At 37.3% G+C, this 19,243-nt stretch overlaps 1 protein-coding gene and 1 non-coding gene across 7 annotated transcripts in view; one reads left to right on the plus strand and one right to left on the minus strand.

Moving 5' to 3' along the window:
- Positions 1-19,243, plus strand: part of Diaph3 (diaphanous related formin 3) — a 501,638-nt gene that overhangs the window by 4,637 nt on the left and 477,758 nt on the right. The window lies entirely within an intron of this gene.
- On the minus strand, positions 17,910-18,013 carry LOC147822241 (U6 spliceosomal RNA). Its single transcript, XR_015445932.1, has one exon. It is a non-coding gene; the product is annotated as a U6 spliceosomal RNA (small nuclear RNA).

Here is a 19,243-nt window from a genome sequence, read left to right on the forward strand (position 1 = left end):
CAACACCTTGATTTTGGCCCAGTGAAACTGATTTGGGATTTATGGCCTCCAGAGCTCAGAGAATGAAATTTCTGGCATTTTAAGTGTGAAATTTGTGATAATTTGTAACAGCTGCCATAGAAAACCAACCCTATGAGGTTGGCCATATTGAAAGGTTTTAGGAGGACCATCAGATCCATTTAAATCTTTACCTTGTGTTATCACTTGAATAATTTGGGAAGTAAGGGCCGGGAATTTAGCTCAATGGCACCACCACACCTGCCTCTGTGGTGCAAGGTCATGAGTTTGATCCCTGATACCAAAAAAAAAAAAATTGGGAGGCTTGTAATTTGGGAATACTATATGAAAGACAACCAAATTATAATTATTAATTATTAAAATAATAAACAGCGGTTGGAATGATAATGCAAATCTTCATTTGGCTTTTGTTTACTGTACCTTTTTTAGTATGCTTTTTTTTTAAACTTACTTCTTCGCTGAATCCTCAGCTGATGCTTTCAGTTGTCCTAGAATTAAATTGTCAAGAATCAAGATAGTGTTCTTAGTTGAAGGCTTTAGGCACCTAAGTTTTATTCATATCAGAATTCTCCCTAACATATCAGATATAGGAACCTTCAGATGGATAGTAAAATCATTTTATTCAAGCCACTCTTCTAAGAGATTGTTCTGAATTTTTCCACTTTTTCATTTCTATTCCTAACACAACAGGAAAAAAAAACCACCCCGGGTTTGTTTGTTTTAATATATGATTTATCTAAAGGACGTATGTCAAGTGGCTTTTGGGGGGTTACATTTAGCTGCTGAAATTAGATGATAAATGCTATTTAATACTTCTGGACTACTCTGGATCTTTGAGCATAAAAAGGGGGTAGGGGTAGGAATGATTATCTCAGATTTAGAGCAAGGCTTAATTGCTTTTTTTCAGAGACTCATGTCTTTAATTATGAAGCAAGCAAACTGACACACATTTATTACACTGTGAAACCTTGCATCTCATCTAGTCTACCTTGTAGCAATTGCTTCTGAACAGATGTTACCTGAAACACCTTTGTGCAGTTGGTGGAATGCTAAAATTTGTCATGCTTTTATTATTGTTGACTTGAATTAACTCTACTTTATGGCATAACTTTATTGCTGTGTCCTAGAGTCTTTATATATTTATTGCCTTATAAATTGGATTTAAAATTGGCTTTTTATATAGAATGTAAATTAACATGTATATAACTTGTTTATGCTTGCAGAATAATTCAAGAAAAAACTGCCACGTATTACACTAATGTAATTGTCTTTAACTCAGCACATAGTATCCTCTAAACTAGGAATCAAGTGAACACTAAAGAATATGCTTGCCACCACACTCTTGCTTGTTGATTCCAGACACTAATTTGACTTTTAGATCTATAAAATATAGATTAAACATAACCTTTTACTTCATGAGATATTAAGGATCAAAGTATGGGCTTTCTTTGAACAGGATCTACAAAGGTAACCGTTCCCCTCAGTAGCAGCAGGGTGTCGTCGAAATACCTTACCATTGGGAGTGATTTTTCTTAAATAGCAAATCAAGTGGTCATTATTAGCTTTAGGGCGAATTAAGGAGCTTAAATAAGTTGAGTTTTGGTGCTGAAACATTCAAATTACTGACTTCTTATTGAAAACTACTTGGAAATGCTTACCGTAGGTTTTATTTCTCATGGACCCACTGCCATCCTTACAGGTTCTCTGGAAGACACATGTATGCAAATAAAAAATTAATAAATCCATATATTATGAGCCCACAATAGTACCTGGGTTATTGTAACCTCTATAAATATTTGGCATTTATAGGATTGCTGTTTTTGTTGCCATTATCATTAGTAGTATTAGTAATAGGACAATTATTTTTGTCTGTATTTTAAGCATTGGGAACATACACTGGTTATTTGAGTAATTTTCTTATATTAATTGAGCGAGGCTTTTCCTTTGTGGTATAGTGGCGGTAGAACTTTTTGCTTCTCATCCTCGCGTGCTAGGCGATGTTTGTATCAATGCAGAGTTCTGAACTGATGGCTGAATGGTCAGATTGAGTTTCTAGAGCTTTTTTTTTTTAAAAAAAAAAACAAATTACGTTTGCTGTACATAATGATTACATTTATCATGGTGAGTTAGCCTGTACATAACATGCCTGAATTCTTTTTACTTTCCCATCTTCTCCCCTCTCCCCCCGCCTCAATCTCTGAGGGGTATACTCTTTATTTGTAAAATGAAGCTCATATAACTATGAAACTTGTTTATAAGTGAAACTTACAAAAAAGAAACCTACATAGGAAACAATCTCAAACTTAGAGAAACAATTCGTTATGATACTCCAATGTGGACTTGAATGATAATGAAAATGATGTTCTAATATATGTATAGATATAAAACTAAGTATAACTCTTTATGCTTATAGCTCTTTTACAACTATGAAACTGAAATAGATTTACATATCCAAAACAAAACTATAAAATCTATAAAATCCAAATTAACAACACTATTTAATGTGATTGATGATGATGCTTTGCTGAAATTAAGTCATCATTATTGGATTTAAGAGTGGAAAATATGTGTATGTTTAGCTGTTTTTCTTTTTGCCACCTTGCTTCTCAGATAGAAATGAAATCCCAGAGGCTAAGGAAAATAAATAAAGGTTGATGAATCTAAAGACTGAGTCTCACACTTTTGATGGAGGACTGCCTGTAAACATGACTTTTTTTAACAGGGTCTTCAGAGAGTGTGTGAAGTAGTGAGCTGTTTTAAACCTGTTTATAAGAAGCAAACAGCCATATATCAACATTTTTTCGTAAATGGTATGAAACTTGAGAAAACATAAAGAATCAGAACCATTATTAACAGTTTCTATATTAATTTCTTCTCTCGAAATTTAACTTTCCATAGTGTGGGAGCATTGCTACCTGAATAGTATCATTTTGGAATTATAAATAGCATTTTGACTGTTTTTATTTATCATAAAAGAGGTGTAGAACACTGTATTCTGTCCACTGAATTTAAGAAGTGACACTTCATAAAATCTGTTAAAATGCTCATTTTCTCCCTTCCTGTTTCTCCTTATAATCTTTCCTTTTCATTTCTTTGAGGTAAGGTCTTACCTGGCTTTTTTTTAACCCTTTAATTTCAATTTTGTTTTTTTTTAAAGGCTTCCAATTTATATATATTTCTTTTCCCTAAAAGTAAACCTGTGAATGGAATTAATACCCAATAACATTCTAATCTGTCCATCTTTGAGTATCATGGCACATCTTAAACACTGGAAGGGAAGGTTTGACTAGGATTGTCAAATAAGGACCTTCAGTGTGTGAGGGATTTGGGGTGGACCCAAATAGTTGTGGTTTAAGTTACACCTTGGTGAGTTAAAGATGGCTAAATAGCTGACTCAGAGTAACACTGTTTACTTTCTTGAAGCCCCTTGTAAGATATAAGGCTAATTGTGAAAGCCATAATACTGAATTTATTTGGCTAATTTTATTCTGAATTATTTTCCTAGGATATTTGGGGAGTTTATTCTTTAATTGCTGCATTTTCCCAGTGGTCTGTTTATTTGGGTGTCATAAACTCAAGTTTTGTAACAGTTTCAATTTTTTAAATTCCTATTTTCTCACTTTCTGCCCGTCCTCCTGCCCTCCCTCCTTTCTCTCTCTCTCTTTCTCTCTCTCTCCCTTTCTTCCTTTCTTTCTTTCTCTCTCTTTCTTTCCTTCCTTCCTTCTTTCCTTCCTCCTTCCCTCTCCCTCTCTCTTTCTCTCTCTCTTTCTCTCTCTTTCTCTCTCTCTTTCTTTCTCTCTCTCCTTCTTCCCCCCCCCCTTTCTTTCTTTCTTTCTTTCCTACGAACTCAGGATTGAATCCAGAGCCTTCACCTTCACATTCAGCTATAGCTCTGGCCGTTTATAATTTTAACACAAGGTCTTGCTCAGTCCCCTAGACTGGGCTCAAACACTCAATCCTCCTGCCTTAGCCTCAAAGGCGCTTCCAAGCCTGACTTCATTCATTTTGTAAATAAAAGACTTGCACACTGGTAATGCTAATTATGAACTTTAGAATTAAACTGTTTTTGTTTATTGAAATCTCAGATAGAATTCAATTATAATGACAATTAAAGTTCATTTCTAATGAAAAATTTGACAGCCTGAGAAGTGAACATGAAAAATGGAGTGTATATAATCTATATTCAGAAATTCAATGTGACAATCTCATTTCTTTATAAAAGGTGATGGTCTTCAATTAAATCCATGTTCTAACTTCACTCAGCCTTTCTTCTGAGGGTATTTTGCTTTTATTGATGTGCGATCTTGAGTTGCCTGTAGTTACTTTATGAATGTTGTATTTATTTTCTTGTTGCTGGGACAAAATACCTGACCCCTACAATTTAAAGGAGGAAAGCTTTATTTTGCTCATTATTTCAGCCAGGCTTGGCTGGTTCCAAGGCAGAAATATTACGTTGGAAGAGAGTGGTAGAGCAAAGCTGCTCAGTTCATGGTGGCTGGGAAGCAGAGCAGGTGAACAGTTCAGGAGAGGAAGAGGCCAGGGGCCAGATAAAGTATCCAAAGTTACACCTCCATGACTCACACAGTTACATCCAGAAATATGCTTTACTAATCCTGTAGCCAATCAAGTTGACAGTTATGCTTAATGGGGTCACATGTATGTTTGTAAACTTTTGGAAGTCACTTTCTCTGTGGTGTCTGGTTTAGACTTATACTTAAGAGTAGGAATCTGAATGGTTGGCTAATTGGAAATCTATGCAGAATAACTCTTGTAATCTTATACCACCTAGTTCAGTAATTCATTCATGATTAACTTAAGTTTAAACATTATTAGTACGCCCTTAATGTCCACTTCATTTCGTATCAGACTGAAATGGTGACGGACAAGGCATATAAAGGCTACCAGATACCTATCTGGATCATCTGAGAACTGGTCCTGGCAATGTAGCATTATAGCGCCAAACCTAAACACTGCAGTAAAAAGGGCTTAGGCTGGGTTCATTGTAGCTGTGGGTTCTTGGCCCAATTAATCCATCTCTGTCCCTCAGAATTTCTATCTGTATATTGGAAGTAATCATAATCGACATTTATAGGTTGTTGAATTAGTTGAGTTAATGTGTATTATAGTAGTCTAGTTATAGTGCTTCACACTAATATGTGACAACTTTTATGAGTTGTATTTTTGTGGTTCTTTCACAGAATCCAAAGTAGGGGAGTTGTTATCCGCTAGTGCCAGTCATCTTGAAGGGAATGTGACAGAGTCTTAGTTAATGACAGCGTTTTGATCTTCCCTCGTCCTGTTTCTCTTTCTCCTTCTCACTTCCTGTGTGACATAGGGATTGTGTTCAGGGACCGTGTCCTTCATTGGACTGGGACATACAGCAGGAGGATCAGTCCCTGATCATATTTCTTTCCTTACTCTTCCATCTCAGCCTGCAGCACCTGGATTGGGTCTGTCTTTCTCTGTAAGCCTTGTGCTGCCAAGATCTGCTGGACCCTAATCCCACACTCCACCACAGTAACTCTGAATTCATGTTTTGAACTAGGAGGTCTTCAAACTGGCCACCTCCCCAAACCTCCCATAAGATAGAATATGAATAAATAGGATGACCTTTGAGCTCTTTGTCCAGTTGCCTCAGTTCTCCAAGCTGGGAGTGGCCTGGCAGGCTTCTGACTGAACTAGGCTGCTGCATCCTTGCGGAAACCCCGTCAGCTATGTGATTGGGAGCCCTTAGCCTCTGGGTCCTGAACACTGTGTGAAAATCATGGTCATAATGGCTATGATGTTGCTTTAAGTATATAATCCTTACAAACTCCTTTCAAGTAGATATTCTCATTACTCTTATTTTGCACAGGATGGAATTGAGTGAGGTGGGGAACTTTCTCCAGAGGGCACACAGCAGGGAATAGGGCTTGATGGATTTGAGCATAGGTAGGCTGGATTCCAGGATCTTGACTTTTAACCAGCTCTTTGGTTGCTTCCTTTCCGTTTTTCTCAGCATTTATGCTAAGCCTTTATCACTCTCTTCACCTCATTTGTGGATCTGATTTCTTCTTGTTGTATATGATGTATTTTTTAATTGAAATAGTAATATTTACATCTCTTAAAAAGTCCAACAGTGTAAAGGTACAAAGTGAAATTTACATCCCAGACCATAACCCCTGCTCCCCACAATGACACCTCTAATTCTTTTCTTTTGTAGCATTGTTGTGATGCTCTGTGTTTATGTGTAAAGCACCCTCTAATACCCACAGGAGTGAATGTACCACAGCTTTCAGGGAAAGGATCTTATATATGATTACCCTGGACTTTTAGGACTCACCTGCACATCTTTTTCAGAGACAAAATAGAGGTCATGTTGCTATTATTTTCTATATCTGCAGCCGTTCCTCATCCTTTCTCTTATAGTATCCACAAAGAAATGCCTGTTCTCCTGTTCAAGGTTAATCTCTTTACCACTGTTCTTAACCCAGCCCCATTCCATTGGGAATATTTCACTCCTTTCAGGCTCCTTCCTGTAAAACCACTCCAGTGTTTTCTATTGTAAAAGAAAAAGGCAGAAGGACAACTAAACAGCCCTTCTCCCCAGCTTTTCCTTGACACTTTGCCTCTCAGAATATCATGTTCTGTCTGCTTCCTCCCTTTTAACCACTTTCTACGAATTAATTGTATTCATTTATTCAGTAATGTCTGAGTGCCCTTTATACTGAGCATAGCACATGTGGATACAATGAGGTCCTTGACTTCATGAGGCTTGTATGGAGAGGGCAGGTGTGTGAAGTATTATTGGGGAATCCATGTTGTATAACCTTTAAGAACTAAGCCTTTGGCATTGACCCTGGCTTAAATCTTGGCATTTTTTTTTTTTTTTTTTTTTAGATACAGAGTCTCACTATGTTGCTTAGGTTGGCCTTGAACTCACAGTCCTCCTGACTCAGCTTCCCAAGAGCAGTTGTGCCCCGCTCCTAACTCGTTTTTGATAGCTGTGTGACTTCGGAGGAGTTATGTTCTATAGTTCCTGTAGCTATGAAATGAGAAAGACAATACTTATAGGTTAGATATGATGGTTTGATGTGTTATAATTAGTTAACAGATAACCTCTAATCAACTCTTAGCTTCTTGCTTCTTTTTGACAGCCTGGATAAAGTGTAGGGTGCACTTGTAAAGAGGGATTGAGCCACCTTCCATTGGTTCCTCAATTTGGTTTCATAGTTACCATTCCTCTGAAATTCCTTTGGCAGATCCATGGCTTACAAACCCAGTGGATGATTTTTCAAACCTTTGTCTTACTTGATTTCTACAACATAAAAGAAATGTAAAATGTATCCTACATTTTATGCATAATACTGGAATTCATATAAGAGCTGGAGTTGTGCTTTTTCTCCCTTTTCACATGTTAACTTTGTGAAGTGTACAATCTTCTTTTTGACTAATTTGCAAGAAAACATGGTGGTAATTTTGTTATTTTATTAAAGTTCAACTTTATCAATATTTTCAACTTTATCAATACTTTAATAGTTAAATTTTCTCTAATGAGCTAATGTCCTATAATTAATTTCTTAATTGACTTTTAAACGCTATTCTGGAATATGGATATTTTTGTGATGCATGTTTTAGCCTGAATCAGGAGGTCATGGTTATAAGGCTTGTGTACTGACACAGTCATGACATAGTTAGGGGATACAATAGGGATGGAAAATGTGCAGAAATCGAAACTTCACCTGCTACTCATTAAAATCATGATTTGTGTGTTCTTCTGGGATTTAAGAGCTATTTTTTGCTATGAATCATGACTCTTCATTTGGGTTTACAGATGCCCACTAGATAACTAAAAGCATGACCAAAGCTTGACCTTCATTTTGTGTCCTTTGTTCCTGTAAATCTTGGGTCAAATCTCTTCTCAGCTCTGCATTTGGGTATGGGTATGTTAATCATCTGGGGAATGTCTGTCTAGGAGCTGGCAGGACAGGGTTGATTAGCCTGAATTTGCATGATTTCACTCCCCAGATACCAAGATAAGAGGTTTACAGGGACATCCAGCTGCATCCAGAAGTCTCCAGCCATTGTCCTGAACCTGTAGTCACCTGGATTCCAGGAAAGGCAGAGTTCTACATGATTGAGATCACCACAGAGACAATCCTTTCCTAGGAATACCATCCCTCAGCCTTAAAGATTACAGAACTATGACGCCAGGACTGAGATAATGATCAGTGGGACCCCAGGTTTCAGTTAATCCTTGAAAAACTGGCCTCCTGCCTTTGCAAGGCAGTGGGTGTGAACCCCAGGATCAGACTACACCCCTTCTAGCTACTTAAGCTGGAATCCTTTCCTCTCGTCTCTCTCAACTTTTCCATTAAAGCTTTTTTCCCTCTAAATCTGTGCTTTAGTTTTAATTTCCTTTTCTTCTAAAGTAAGCACCCATGCCAGCCAGCTACAATATATATCAAAGTTTCTGAATAAATGAGAAATTAAAAAGCAACTGTGCATTATATTTCTATTATGCACTTGAGAAAGCAACTTTTAAAAACATAGGGGGGAACTTCTAGTAGAATGTGTGTTTTAATCAGTGTTAGGCAATTTACAGAAATTACAAGTGCCCTAGCTATCTTCTTGGTTCTTCTGCTCATTCATCTAAAGTTTAAAAATTTTAAGGTATGCATTTATAATCAGTGGTAATTGTACCAGTTAATAACAACCTACTTAGAATTATGCTGATTTTATTAAGATTTCGTCTTCAAGTTTCTTTGCTCCATTAATAACCCAAACTGCCTCCAGGTTTGGTAACAATGGTTGTCTGGTTATAGAAGCAGAGACTGAGGGGAGGGAAGGTGGTAGAGCCTGACTTTTAGAGTCGGGTGACTGAGGTTTCTGCTCTGGCCTGGCCACTCACTCATCACCTCTGGCAGTCACTTCTGTACCACTCAGTCTCCTGATCTTTAAAGCAGAGATAAGCTAATTTATAGGGTTGTTGGGTGGATTTAGTAGTTATGGTAAGTACACTCCTCAGAAAGCACTGGTAGTGATGACAGTAGGCTGGGAAATATCATATGGGTACATAGGGACCCATGTAGCAATCTCTGGTTCTGTCTCAGTCAAGGACCATTTGGCTTAAAGGATTCAGTCCCTATGTATTATCTCATTTAAGCTTGACAAGGGGCATTGAAAAGTTACACAGGATAGCCCCCAAAATCAAACACAGTAAGTACAGCTGGCCCTCCTGAGGGACTAGAACTGAGAACTGAAAGCTGGCATCTTCTCTTGTTCGCTGTCCCTCAGAAGCCATATTTTGTAGTCTCATTTTGCATCTCACTAGGCATTTGAGCCACATTTGCATCTCTGTATAATGTGGCTTTCACTGCATATAACTTCATACAACCAAATGTGAAGCTCATAATTCCAGATACACACCTAGGCCCTTTGTCTGTGCAAAAGCAGAGTCTGATTTTTCATCTCTGACTCAGTGTCAGTTTTCCCGGAGAGGATTTCACTGGCTCTGCTTGGTTTTGTAGTCTGCCTCCTGTTCACCAGTGTCCAGGTCTGTCTCACAAAGAACAGTGAAGACTGCTGGGCCATGCCTGTGATGAGGCACTTGCAGGAGGGAACGGTGTGCATGAGGCAGATTAACCAACAGGAGTCTACCACAGCTGTGTTTGTGGGTCTGTGGAGATTCCTTGATACTAGAAGTCTCAGCTTAAAATAGTCAGTCTCTAACCCTGGTTGTATATTTGAGTCACCTGAGAATGGTATGAAACTATTCTCAGTAGGCCCCACCTTTGGGTATTCTGATTCGGTTGGTGGGCAGATTAGTTAGACATCTGTCCTGTATAAGCACTGGGAAAAGAAACAAATTTTCAGGTGATTCTCATGTGAAGTCAGATTGAAAACCACTGGCTAATGTGTTCCCTAGGCTGTAGTAGCTTTAAAGTTTCAAAGATGAGGGAAACATTGTCCCCAACACATTAAAAAAATAGAAAAACAAGCCCCACAGATGATGCATAAACATTAAACTACAAAAAATAGTAATCAGTGACCCAAGGGAACTGTAGACAAAGGGCTCTGGGGCGACAGAGGTGGGGCTTCATTTCTTGATGATAACGAAGGTTGACTCACCTTGCCGTGAATTTATATGGGTAATGCCTGCTGGTCCTGTTTACTTCACATCTCATTCATCTGTCTGGCTGTGAGCTTCCTGAGGCCCAGGCAGCATGTGAACTCTGCGATGGCATTGGGAAATCATCACTTCTTAGTTATTAGCCCCCAGTTCTGCGCTCCAAAGAAATTTGACAAAGCACGGGAGGCGCCCGTAGCTGAAAAGAGGACAGCCTACATAACTGACACTCAGCAAAATAGAGCCGATGGCAAAGTGACCATGACAAAAATCACCGTCCTCAACATGCACAAGGCCACTGGGGGAGATCGGCACACACTTACCAGTTACAAATGGATTTAACCAGATTAGAGAATGATCACAGGCCTGGAATGGAGAGGAGACTGGGAGGGGAAGCCTTGAGGAGAATGATTGCTTGAACTAAGTTGAAGCCTGTTGGAAACTTAGTGGGAAGAAAAGGGAGAAAACTGATGAAAGTCTTCTCACTCCAGGTAAAACACTATGTACTTTACGTAACTTTCTCTGTTAAGTATCCTTCCAAGCCCGTAGGACAGTGGCTTGCTAGGCTCAAAGAGGAAGTGTCTAAGGTCACAGAGCTGATGGGTGTCTGATGTAGATTCCAATCCAGGTGAATTTGATCTCAGAACCTCACTGTTTGCTTCCAAAAAGTATTGCTTTGGCCACAACTCAGCACATGACTCAGAGGAGAGCCACATTTGATTTGGGGAAGGGAAGTAAAAGAACATTCTTGAAACAGGTAGCATTTGAAAGGTGAGTAAGAGGGCATGTAGGGTGCTGCAAGCAGCCTGAGCACTGGGAAGTGAAGGGGACAGTGCCTTAAGGCCCAGACAAAAAATAGGAACCAAGGTAGGAGGATTTAATATGGGGTCACTTATGGAAGTATTCAAAGGGGTCGGCAAGTTGGAGATGCCTCTGTAAGCTAGGGATTAGTAACTGCAGAGAGGAGGGGAGTTCTCCTGACACAGGAGCTAGAGGAGAGGCAGCCTTGTGTCCCTGTGGCCCGGGCTCAGATATGTGTGAAACAGTGTAGACCTCTGAGGGAAGACTTCTTAGGAATGAAACTCAGAATTCTGAGGAGTATTTGGGATTATGTTTAAATGGTTGTGTGTCTCTCTCTGTGTCCGTCTGTCTGTCTGTATCTATCTATCTATCTATCTTTATATTTTTCTGTATCCTCTTCTGTAAGCAAGCTTGGCCATTCCCTCCACTCTTCTGGACTAATTCTATATTAAAAATAGTTTTATTAAGAGAATTAACTGAGTTTTTCCAAAAGTTGCTTTCATTGACTTTCCTGTTTACTCCTGTGCTTTGGGAGTGTTTCTAACACCTAGGGGATGATTCCTGGCAGCGTAACCAAACAAGCTACTTGTAGGTCCCTGAAGTAAGTAATTATTTGAGTATAGACCTTTCTCTCCCTAGCCTCTCCCTCCCATGTAACTTGCATGATATGCTGATTTGACTAGTAGGCACTATTTAAGTCGATTATTTCTAAAATATGTTTTGTACTTAGTATTTGTGACAGTTCAGTTAGAAGAGTAAATTTCTATGTCCTTAAAATGGCCTGGGACTGTTGCAGATAAGAAGGGGTCCAAGAGTTGGAAGAAGGGTCTGGGGAGCAGGGAGGAGACATAAAAAGAATTCAGGGGTGTTACGTACCTGTACCAACTCCCCACAATGAATGTAATCATTATGTACTGCAAACATACTGACAACAATAAAAATTAAAAAAATTGTCTGGGCCCAGTCTGCTTTCTTCTCCCTCCTATGACTTCATTTGTACTGCAGGAGCTACACTGGCTTCTTGTTCTTGAATACAAGGTATGTCTTCCTATTAGCCTTGTTCTGGGATTCTTTCTATCTGGAACACTTGTTCCCCTATCCACACAGCTAACTCCAGACCTATCCCTACCCAGTTCTGCATATTTAAAATTGTAACCTACAAACTTTTTACCCTAAACTGAAAGCTCCCCTTTGTTTAACCTTTCATTTTTATGTATCACCTTTTGACATCCTTTGTAATTTCACTTGTTCATTGTTTGTTTCTAAAGTGTTCTAGGACAAAAATCTCGGTTTTATTTACTGATGTATGCCTTGTGAAGAATATAGTAATGTTTGATGTTTGCATGAAAATACTTTAAGAATCTTGTTCTTTGAGAAGAATGGATTCTATATTGCAAGTTTTAGCTTAATCATGGCTAAAAATAAGGCTTTGGTCTTAGATCTTTATCATAATGTTTGCATGTTAATTAGCATGCATGTAAGTGTGTCTAATTAACAGGTATAGTCTTTACTTTTTCCTTCAATCACCAGTGAATTGTGTTTGTTCCACTGTCTTCCATTTTGGTTATGTGCATAATGATCTTGCAGCTCTTCAGTTGTAAGCTCCTAGGGGTAGAGATTGGGTGCTTTTCATATTTAACATAATGTCTTGCATATGTTGGCAGCCTAATTATATGTGTAGAAGAAGAAAGTTAGGATTATGAGACAAGGCCTGGCTTAAAGAAATTTTGTTCTGTTTCTTATATTTCGCCATCATGTCCTTATTTACATGAAGAGCTGATCAAGTGGTAATGAAAGTGGTGCGTGGTATTTACCTTCACTTTCTGAAGATGGCACGATATTGTTTGCATTTACAATAAGAAACAATGATGGATTTCTTTTATCTCCACTATTAATAAGTGTCATAAAATAGAAAAATAAAGCAAAGTCAATATATTATTGTTGCAACAGAAATTGAGTTTGTGTCAAAAGGATTTGTGCTTGTGATACAGTGATTCGTATATTTTTCTTGGGATTAAGTCTCTAACAGGTGACAACATCAATAATTCACAGAACCAAGGAGCTTTTTGAGATTGGTTAATTTATATATGTGAATTAGGTAACAAATGAATAATGTGTTTAATATATTCTGACGTACTTGGAAATATGCATTAAAACTCAGCCTATTAAAAGTCTAGCTCACAGTATTAGATTTTCTTTTTTTACTAATACATACATTTTTATATGAAAAGGAACTAATCTATATTTTCTGTTCAGTGAGGAAAGTATTATCCATAGTAACTTAGAAAGCCTTTTCTTATAAAAATAAATATATGCATTGTATATGACCAGGAAAATACACGAAATCATGAAAAAATACTGTAAATCCCGCAACCTAGATATATAAAATTAGCAACAGTTTCTCTTATTTATTCTGTAAATATGTTTATTTATAAAGTTAGAATTATATTGCAAATACAATTTTAAATGCAACAATTTTTTTCATGTAACATCACATTGTGAGCATTTTCATGTAATTATAGTCCATAATGTCAGCATCATGATTTATTTCATCTTCACCAAGTTTTGGCAAATTTGGGGTTGATTACAATTCTAGCTACTCAAAGTAATTCTGCAGTGATACATATTTATATATAAACATGATTCTATTATTTTGTAAGTATAAATACTAGAAATAGAAGGTTTAAATGTGTGCATGGGATTTCTATAACCAAATTATTCATTAGAAAAGTCTAATCAGATTTCCTTATTATGATGGTGGAATGTAAATGAAATCCTTCTCAATTACAGTATATATGAAATAATACATGGTGTCATATTATCTTCTGGAACTTCCTGTTTAAATTTCTTTGTTGGACAAGAGGTTTTTTTTTTTTAGTTTTTTGAGACAGGGTCTCACTATGTAGTTCAGGCTGGCCTTGAACTCACTATGAAGCCAAGCTGGTCTCAAACTGCTGGGAATCCTGTTGCCTCAGCCTCTCAAGTGCTGGGATTACAGGCCTGTGCTACCATGTGGGTTGAGGCACTCTCAGATGTAACCTAGTAGGTAGTTTAATAAGCTTCGTGGTTATTCTGGGAGCCTTGGAACCAATATAATAATCTTCTCCAGATGAGAAGATTATTTGGATTTGCTTAACCTAGAACTGAACCCACTTGTAAAATGGTTCAAAGATTTGGATTGCTTTTCCCTGGATATGCTGTAGAAGAATTTTTGGTGTGGTGGTATAGATTTAAAGAGCTGGAAAATCTGAAGAAAAAAATCTTAAAATAGGTTTTAAAACTGTTACTGGAATTAGCCATTGTATTTTTAGTTTAATTTTGCCTCAGCTTTGAATGAGTTCATTGAAGGAAAAGGAGCACTAGAATTGTTAGAATTAAAAATGACTTGTTAGCTGGCCAACCACTATGATGCATAATCTAGGGGAGATTTGCAGGCAAAATTTATTGGTTTTTCTAGAGAGGTGCCCCTTTCCCTCCACCCCTGCAGGTACATGTTGCAGCCTTTTGGTCATTTTGAAACCTTGTAGTGTTCTCATAAAAATGCATTTTTTACTCTCTTCTGTGGACACTTGATTGATGCTGTTTTTTGAGAGCTGGTCTTTCTTGGTGAGTCTCATTTCACATAATAGGGATCATGGGAAAGGGAGGTATGGATTCCCCCTGTGAGTGTGTCCCTAGAGAAGCCCTAAGGAATGAGGTGATTGTCTTTCAGAGGTAGGCAGGGTTACAACTTTGCCTGAGTGATTAAAAGATTTTGGAGAGTTTTTCCAAATTTTTCACCTGTTCCTAACATCTCCTCTCCCACTTTTCTCTACATAGACTAAAAACATAGCTACATAAAAAACCAGCTACCTTAAAAGTTTTTCTTTATGGTATCAAAGAGCCAGCTCTACACTTGTCCTAAGGGGTATGGTAGGAAAACTTCAGTGTTATTTTTGTTCCTTTCTGAGATGTTAAATCCAGAGCTCTTGAAGGACAATATTTTCACATCTGTGTATTTTGTAATTACCTGGAAGATGGACTCTGTAGATGTGTTTAGTGTCATGGTTAGAAGTATTATACTGGGGAGGAGAGGAAGGGGAGGGGATTAAAAAAAGAATTAAGATGTGTTATCTACGTGTACCAACTCCCCATGAGGTATGCGATCATTTTGTACTACAAACATATACTAATAAAAATTAAAAAATAATATAAATGTCCATTTAAAAAAGAAGTAATTATTTTACACTTTCATAGTCCTTCTAATTGGTGTTGACATTAAGGTAAGCACCAGTGTATGAGCCAGAAATGTTATTAGGTTACAGTACATATTCCTAAGTAATTGATAAAAAAGAATAGTCTGACCTTTTTTTTTTTTTTTCGTGAGATGGGGTCTTGTATGTTGCCCAAGCTGGCCCTGAGCTCTTAGGCTCCAGTGATCCTTGTGCCTCAGTCTCTGAGTATCTGGAACTGTAGGCTTGCACCACTGTGCCCGGCTTAGTCTGGATTTTAAAACAAAAATGTGAACAACACTTTAACTTATCATTTTCAGCCACAGATTATGAGTAAATGAAGGCTGATGTTTGCTTTTTTTTTTCCCTGCAGGTATAACTTTGCTGGGTCAGTAATTTGTCATTTACTCATTTTGTCTAGCAAATAGTGTCATATCATGGTTTGATGTGACTGATCTTCAATATTTAGGTACCAAATATATACTTATGAATGGATGCATCATAGACTAAACAATTGGGTAAATGATACAGATGGCAATTATCCTGCATACTAGACTGCTGAATTCTCTTATGACAGTATTAACCTGTCATTTCTTGGCAATCAGGCCTGACCCAGTGACACCAGCTCCTTGTCTCTTTGTTTGAAATCCTCTTGTACTTCTTATCTATACCCTTCATGTGACTGGTTTCAGGACACCTATCTTTTAAAGTAAGCCATGTGAGAAATTCATATATGAGCAGGTTAAGGGGATGCTTAATGGCTGATTGTGGAGCAGAATTGGAACGTGGAGCAGAATTTCTCATGTGGTCCTTGGTGTGCTAAGTCATTGCCAGAGTGCCTGTTAGGCATGTGGGTTCCCAAGTCCCACTATAGAACTGCTGAATCAGTCTTGGGGATCTGAGAGACCTTGTGATCTACTTTTTCAAAGAAGTCTTAGTGTGATTTTTGTGCATACTAAAAAGTTGAAAACCCAGTGGTCTAGAGGGCCTACTTGATGAAAACTGTTAACTGAGTCAGGTATGTTTGGAAGCTTTCCTCTTACAAGTTTCCTTTCTGTTGTAATCCTTCATAGCAACCCAGTTAGATGACGTAAACTGAATGGGTTGAATTGTATGACCCCAAATTATGTTATATTAGTATATTTGAGTATGATGACAATGACAAGTTGATCAAAGCTGCAAGGTTGACAATTGTTGGTGGCTGTCATGTTTCTAGTGACATCAAAAGATAGATCTTTCACTCCACTGGCCTGCTAGTTCACATGTGCTAACCAATGAAACAAAACATAACATGTGCTAAAAGTTTGGGATCTACCTTGACATCTTTTTTCTTTGTATGGTTTATATATTGCTTTGTGTGTCATGCAGTTGTCCATTTTTGTTACTTGCTTATAAACTAAGTTGGTGGTGATAGTCACATCATTTAGCACAGTGCTCTGAAAAGCTCTAAATCTATTTTTTGACCGTAGGCACTGTCTTCAATAAAAGTTTTGATGCATTGCTTAAATGGGAATATAGAGACCTATGTTCTGTGTTTCTACTTTTTTTCCCCTTGGATCCTATATTCTTTTGAGGAAAAAAATCTATAAAGGCTCCTTTTTCTCTTTCAGTTCCACAGTGACCCTTTTGACCATTCGTCCTAGGAACTGTCATTAGCAGAAAACATTGTTACCCATCTATATGTGGTGCTCCTTACTTTTTAGGGAGAAAAATAGAATTAGCAAGTTGAGGAACATAGGACTACAAAAAAAAGGGTGAATGTTTGGCCTAGGAAAAGAGGCCTGATATCCTTTAATCCTGCACCTTAACCAATTACCTGTGATCCTGTGGACAGAATTGTGTGTTTTTAATATGTCCAGTTTTATTCTATACCAATGCCATAAAACATTAATAACACCTATGGAATCATAGGTCAGGTAATATAACTAAAATTCATAAAGTCACATTAATATGTCTAAGACTGTATGTTCTTTTTCTTTTTTGTGGGTAAATACAGCCCTTAAAAGTTGCTGCTATGTTACTGTTTTTAAAGGTGTTCCTAGTTGCTTTTATTTAATATTCCTTGAATTTTCATTTAAGGAAGTGAATGTCAGCAAATGCTACTCAGGAACTGAATTGATGTGCACCGTTCCTATTTTCCCCAACTGGAAGATAGTAAAGTGCATTGCTGGTGGCTATAAAACAGAAGTACTTCATTTTTAAAAGTGTCTTGGTTAACCAGACATTTAAACAGTACCTCAAGTACCAGTATAAAAGCAATATTTTTGGTGCTATATAGTTATTTCTTTAATTAAGGCTGTTACCCTCATGGTTTTGTGTCTACAAAAGTAAGGCCCCAAACCCCACAGAATTGTGTGAGAATTTTATGGTAGTCATTCTCTTTCTCCTTCTCAGCTATTTCAACTTAATGGATAGTCTTCATTTTACAAGTGTATGAGTCAAGGAAGCAGAACCTTGAGATAATGTAAACTTACCATTATCAAATTGAATTTAAAATTAACATTCATACATCCTACAAATGGTTGTCACTTGATATAGTCTCTACCTCTTTTTTAAAACCAGATATTCAGTGATTATTTCTTTTTCCTTCTTGTTTAAAATTAACAAAAATTTTTAAAGTAGGATATGTTTGTGATACATAATAAATTCATTCATCATGGGGAATTAATATACATATATATGATATATTTGACGTCTTGGTCCTTTTTTATTTCTCCTTCCCCTCCCTGCCTTTCTGTCTTCCCCCATCCCCAAATCTTCCCCCCCCCCGCCCAAATGTGGAATATTTTATGAATTCATGTGTTATCCTTGAGCAGGGACTATGGTAATCTCTATGTAGTTCCAATTTTAATATATGTGCTGCTAAAGTGAGTCCATTCCTTCATGTTTTTGAAGTAGACTGTTACCAGTTACAGCAGTTTTTAGGGGAAATTACTAGTGCTTAGGTCTATTCAGACTTTTAATTTTAGCTTGTCTTCATTAGTTTCTTTCAGAGAGTGTGTGTGTAAAGAAATAGCCATGTAGTCTTCTTTAGAAAGCTAAATCTTCAAATGAAACCTACAGTGACTTTATTGTTTTGGTATAGAAACAAATTTCTCAGATCACTGCTACTCTGTGTCAGTCAGTTCAGTCCTATCATGGACTCTTGAATATGCTGTAATTTCCTGCCCTATTGGCTGCTTTTGCTACTGGTGAGAATCGATAGGTAAGTGTTTTCCAGAAGACAAGGAATAATGAACTTGACCTTAGCTTCTTGAATTTTTTCTCAAACTCTGTTGTATTTTTCATACCTACATTCCTTTGGGTTTCTTTTTTTTTTTTTCTGTTTGCTACTCCTGCCTTATAATTCTGTTGTGATTTATCACATATTCTTTTTTTGTGAAATATTGGGTATAGGTTCCAAATGGGCTTATATGTGCTAATATTGTTTTGAAAAACAGATCAAGTCTTCAGTAAGTTAATTGAATCCCATTAGAAGACCGCAAGTCAGGCAGCTTCAAAACTTAAAAAAGGAAAAATTTTAAAAAACCAACAACTGTAACAAAAAAGGTATCCTTCTCTTGTTTTTATTTTATTTATTTATTTATTTTTGGTACTGGGGATCGAACTCTGGACCTTGGGCTTGTGAGGCAGGTGCCGGAACCATTGAGCTAAATCCCCGGCCCTCTTGGTTTTAAATAAGAGTAACTACTCTTTTTCCTGAAGGATGTGACCATAACTAATTTAAAAGGCCGTCAAAGTTTAGACCTTTGAAGATAAAATAATAAAAGTGTTTCTCTTGGATGTTTACATTGTCTACGTTTTGTCATGTAACTTTCATTTTCTACGTTCATACCTATTGTTTTCTGTACCTTCTATTTAGTTTTTAGACAAATAAATTATTATTTGTCTAGTCTCATTTCTTTTAAAATAATTCTCTCTCTCTCCCTCTCTCTCTCTCTCTCTATATATATATATCCCTTCCTCTCTCTGTCCCTCCTTTCCTCCCTCCCTCTCCATCACTTTCATGACATTTCCCTGAAGCAACTCACACTGGTCTTGGAATATTTCATTTGTGCAAGTAGGTGTTTTCAGTTTATTGTGACATACTATTCTAAACATTATT

Source organism: Heterocephalus glaber, unplaced genomic scaffold, assembly GCF_053883595.1.
Source record: "Heterocephalus glaber isolate CG9 unplaced genomic scaffold, H.glaber_assembly_v1.0 deba00001666, whole genome shotgun sequence".
NCBI classification, from domain to species: Eukaryota; Metazoa; Chordata; class Mammalia; order Rodentia; family Bathyergidae; genus Heterocephalus; species Heterocephalus glaber.